Source organism: Sinocyclocheilus anshuiensis, unplaced genomic scaffold (genome assembly GCF_001515605.1).
Source record: "Sinocyclocheilus anshuiensis isolate Anshui unplaced genomic scaffold, SAMN03320099.WGS_v1.1 scaffold175, whole genome shotgun sequence".
Lineage (NCBI taxonomy): Eukaryota > Metazoa > Chordata > Actinopteri > Cypriniformes > Cyprinidae > Sinocyclocheilus > Sinocyclocheilus anshuiensis.
Window position 1 is genome coordinate 12,830 of NW_015548208.1, and position 5,354 is coordinate 18,183.

Sequence of the window (5,354 nt, forward strand, 5' to 3'; positions counted from 1 at the left end):
ATTTAATTAATTTATTCTATTTTCATGAAAATCACATTCCCCAGTTGACAATGTAAACTTCATGTTCAAAATACAAATGTCTCATTAATATGAATATAACGAGTTTATTTCTGTTAAATGATTCATTCTTGTTATTTGTAATTAAAGTAAGAAATAATCAAATGAATTAGATCAGCACTTGTTGATTCAATGAGACTGAGGCGCTTCATATCAACAACTCTCTTTGGTGAGTCACTGCGCATGCTCAGCACTGCGGCGGGAAGTTCGGGAACACGTCACGCAATGGAGTTTTGTGAGCGGTTTGAACTGCTGCGTCTAATCGTTCTTCATCCTTGATATTGAGGGTAAGTACTTGTTATGTACCTGTTTGTAATTAGTACCGTTGATTATAGATGAAATATTAGTTATTAGACACTGTGGCGATGTTTCTAGACTTATTTTCCCAGACTTGAAGCACGTGTTGGGTTCAATTCCGTGTCTTTGTCGGTAAGAGTTTCACCTTAACGTTAATATATCCGCTACAATAGGTGCATTTCTGTCACAATTCAATGCTAGCTATGCCTAACTATTAACTACATAACCTACGTTAAACCTGAACTCTACATTACCCCAACAATGGGATGGGAAAACGGGAGATAAAGTGAATGCAGAGTCGATAAAGCAATTTGCACTTCTCATCGCTCTTTTCAGTCTAGCTAACCTTTATAGGGCTTTTTTTTTTATGTTTTGTTTAGTGTGCCAACAGATGGACTGTTGTTGTTATTAGCCAAATTAACTAACGTTGGCATGGCCCTTCGTATGTGTATATCAGCAAAATATTACTTTAAACGTTCTATAACCTTTTCAAACATAGTTTCAAAATGCCACATAATGCTACCCAGCTTATTGAATACAGTATGCAAAAATTGTCAAGTAAAATCTATGATGCAGTCGACCATATATTTTAAATGTCCTTACAAATTGCAGTTAAAGTTATGATTGAATAGGTATGCATGGTTTTATTCAGGGATTACTTTCTTTTTTTTTTTTATGTTTTGTTTAGTGTGCCAACAGATGGACTGTTGTTGTTATTAGCCAAATTAACTAACGTTGGCATGGCCCTTCGTATGTGTATATCAGCAAAATATTACTTTAAACGTTCTATAACCTTTTCAAACATAGTTTCAAAATGCCACATAATGCTACCCAGCTTATTGAATACAGTATGCATAAATTGTCAAGTAAAATCTATGATGCAGTCGACCATATATTTGAAATGTCCTTACAAATTGCAGTTAAAGTTATGATTGAATAGGTATGCATGGTTTTATTCAGGGATTATAGTTATAAATATAAGTAAAACTCTTGATATTTAGTAACAGCAGCCAGTAGTGGTGATTTTCTTTGGCCCAGTTTTTAAAGTCAGTCTTTGAAATGAGGAGAATACTGCTTGTTGTGTTTTTCTGTTTTCTGGCCTTAGCATACACATTAGAGTAAATTTGTTGCAGTTTTGCAGGTTAACTTTTATACATTTATTTTTCACAGCGGAAATTTTCCTTTTTTTCCGTACAAAAAAAAAGAAAAGAAAAGAAAAAGGCTACATCACAATGTAAAGCTGTCCCCATGCTCTTCTGCTGTGAACCTCACCTTTATTTCATGGTAAGTAGTTTTTCTTAACACTCACATACAGTAAGTAATGTATAACTAACTATCCTTGATTACTGAACTTTCCTTTTCTTTCTCGTTCTTTCTCTTTCAGTGACGTGTATGTGGCAGTGCAGGCAGTGTGTTGCAAAGGAGAGTTGTAGGTAAAAATTACTTAAGCATTATAAACTAAAACTTGTTTTGGAAGCGGCAATCATTATGTTTGTGTATATTTAAATTGTCCATGCACATTTAAGACATGAGCAGGACTTAAAACTCACGTCAGCTCTTATACTTTTAATCAAAAAACAGAGTAGACCATATTTAGATGGCTGTGTACATCATGTCGTCTTAACTCTCTCATTGCTGATAGAAAAAAATGTTAAAACGGCTTTTTTTAATTTTCATCCTTCTGTTATGATGAGAGTTAATAAATGCATTGTCAATGTTTTTCAGATTGATAGGGAGTTCTTGCGGACTGAAAAATCCGTCCCGCGCAGGTCTCTTAACTGATGGTACACAATGACAAAGTACTTATGTGAATTGGTTGACGCACTAAACCAATTAATTTTTTATTCATATTGGTTGAGCTCTCTTGGGGCCTAATTTACAAAACTGTGTAAACCCATACTAAAGATTTAAATTGATCTGAAAGGCAGAAGAGGCATGCCACAAAAAATAAATAAATAAATGGCATCAGAAAACTGTACATGCATGCTTTTGTTTTATTGCAGTGCATTATATTCTAAGATGGTTCTAATGTTTTAGCCACCTCATTCATTTTAAATATGGTGGCCAAATAAAATTATAACAATCTTATAATATAATGCACTGCAATAACACTCCAGCTGGGTGCTGACCTCAGTAATAAACATATAGAATTATCACCTTTCTGACAGTTTCAACTTAAAAACTGAGAAATTATAACCTTGTAAATGTAGAATTCACAGCAGAGCTCCTGTATTGAATTGAAGTTTACTTTACAGATGTACCTTATAAAGTGGCCAGTGAGTGTATAAGTGTGCAATTCTTGTAATAAGTATTTGAGCTCATTTTTGTTTATGGTCTTTCATGTATTTCGTCCCACAGGATTCAGACATTGAGTCATAAAGTACCATGGAGCAAACTGTGATGGGAGTGTATGTCATACTGAAGGAGGGAGTGCTGCCTGACGATGACCCACAGGGCATTGGTGTCCTAATTGGAGGTGTGGAAGTCCTCAGTGACTTGAGTAGCATTGCACAGGCTTGTGCTCTGTTATTTGGACTGATATACTGTTTGAACCTGAGCTACCCACTAGAGCTCAAATGCACCTTTGAAGTCTTGCAGAAGATCTTTCTAAATCTAAATGGACAGAGGTTGTCATCCAAGGCACAGTTCCTCAAAAACAAGCTTTTGGAGTAAGTGAGCTTGTTTTACCAAAGGGACAACTGACTGAAGCAGTTGTTACACACTTACAAATATTTTCTGGGAGTGATTTTCTTATTTTCAGATGTGAAGCAACATAGCTACACTGGTAATTTAGAATTATCAAAATTTTCATGTGAAATCACCACAGCAAGGCTTCATTTTTAAGAAGTTTTAAGACCAAATGGGCATTAAAGTCCTATAAGCGTTGCTTGGGGATCGGTTTTCTCATGAGCCAAGATTTTGTTGGCTAAATGTTTCTTATACGTTGTGTAACAAACACTCAAATGGATAAGATACTTAAAGTGAAGAAAGCAGTTTAAACTTAATTGGTGCATGTTAAAGCCTAATGAAAAAAATAAAACATTTAAATTGTTTGCATGTTTTCTGTGCTTTTTTTTGTAGATTACTGAACTTTTGGTAATGTCTTGCTTCTTAGTGCTGTCATCTAAAACAAATCTAATTGAAACAACATAGATATTCATTAAACTACCAAAACCATACATGAACAAGACATTAACTAGTTGATGTAACAAGGCAGAATTTTGTTGAATTGAAGTGCTTTACCGACATTGAGTGAATAAGAATAAATTTGATTAGACTAACACAATACAAACATTTTGATTCAATTAGTTGCAAAGAAGTTACATTGACATCAAAATCATGTTTAATCTACAAATGTATATTGTTCATATATTCAAAGCAGTCCAAGTTTACTTGATTTGATTAGATGCATAATGGGTGCTACGATTAAATCACGTTCATTCAACAATTTGTTTTTTTGAGTGTGTATATTAATGTATATATTAAAAAAACATGAAACTTAATGGACCTAACAGTGGGCCATGTTATTTAAATTTTGAAATTATTTTATTTGAAATGGTTTATCTTGTGTCTCTCAATGTTTAAATGAATGAAGGTGGTCTTAACCTGGACACAAGGTCTAATTAACTAACATAAGCAACAAGAACTCGGGCATCAAATAATTTAGTTGGCAGATCTCTACTGCCATATTTCCACAGTCCCCTTGTTTGAATAACAGGGCAGCATGTGAAAGCCTTGTGTCTCTCAAGAGGCGTCTGTCTGTAGTCTGGTCCACTTTCTGTGTTCATCTGATAACCAAGACAGAATCTGTGCCAGTATCCTTCCCTGTGGCTACTGCTCTGTCACGAGTTGAGCCGGTCTGGGCCCCCAAAACACAGGAAGGAAGCCAGTCCACTTGAGTCCAGCTACGGCCGGCAGCCAAGGTGCTGCTTATCAGTGCTGCAGGATTCAGGCCTGGGAGTCTGCGGCCTCTCGCCGGCCTTCCCTTCGCTTCAGTCTCTGAAGTCCCACCGACAGCATGAAAAATACGGCCTGTCAGTCAAGAACCTCTTTATCTAGAGCCAGATGCCAGAAACTGGAGAAACGAGAGCATGAGGGACCATAGATGTGCTTTAGAAGTGATAAAGCGCCGCTGACCCGCCTGTGTTGGGTAACTAGTCTCACTTTCTCAGTCTGGCATGCTGTAATCTGATTGTTTGTTGGTGAGCAAGAGTGCACAGGTGTTGATCGGTCCATCTGGAAACGAAACCGTGTTTACAAGCCACTGGGCTGATATAGTGAGTGCCTTCTAGGAATAAATAACCCCTCAATTTGCCAATGTTGCCATGTTGAAACCATCGAATCATCAGAAAATCTTAATATAGCGAGATAAAACTAGTGAGCTACCCTCCAAGTTACCATGTTTTGGCCAAAGTACAGTACAGCAGTATAACATGAGAAGGCAATAGCAGAATGCACTGCAATCCAAAAAAAAAAAATGTTGATTATAAATAGATTTTATTCAATACCAAAGGCTATAGATAAAGTATGGTGCAGTCTAATAGAACTATTAGCCCCAAACTCTCTCTCTCTCTCTCTCATATACAGTGGGTACGGAAAGTATTCAGACCCCCTTAAATGTTTCACTCTTTGTTATATTGCAGCCATTTGCTAAAATAATTTAAGTTAATTTTTTTTATTCTACCAGCTGCATTTATCTATCTATCTATCTATCTATCTATCTATCTAATTAATCTATCTATCTATCTATCTATCTATCTATCTATCTATCTATCTACAGACTTACAGGGAACCTCATGACGGTGGTGCATGTAAGGTAACGTGAAATATTAATAAAATAAAATGTCAGTCTGCAGTGATTAGACATAAGTTCATTCTCATTCTCATTACGTGAGCAGTGAGATCCCAGGCTTCATTCTTACTAAGAGGCATCACCCTAGTTCAGTAGCAAGTCAAATACTCCTCTGATTGCAAACATATGAAGCTTCTACTTATATAGA

At 36.0% G+C, this 5,354-nt stretch overlaps 1 long non-coding RNA gene across 2 annotated transcripts; it reads left to right on the forward strand.

Annotated features, from left to right (window-relative positions):
* The first annotated feature begins 269 nt into the window (after positions 1-269).
* On the forward strand, positions 270-2,101 carry LOC107653663 (uncharacterized). Of its 2 annotated transcripts, none has more exons than XR_001630251.1 (4): positions 270-344; positions 1,525-1,638; positions 1,739-1,787; positions 2,080-2,101. It is a non-coding gene; the product is annotated as an uncharacterized LOC107653663 (long non-coding RNA). The 2 variants fall into 2 exon arrangements; XR_001630252.1 differs by lacking the exon at positions 270-344 and adding an exon at positions 469-486.
* The last annotated feature ends 3,253 nt before the right edge of the window (positions 2,102-5,354 follow it).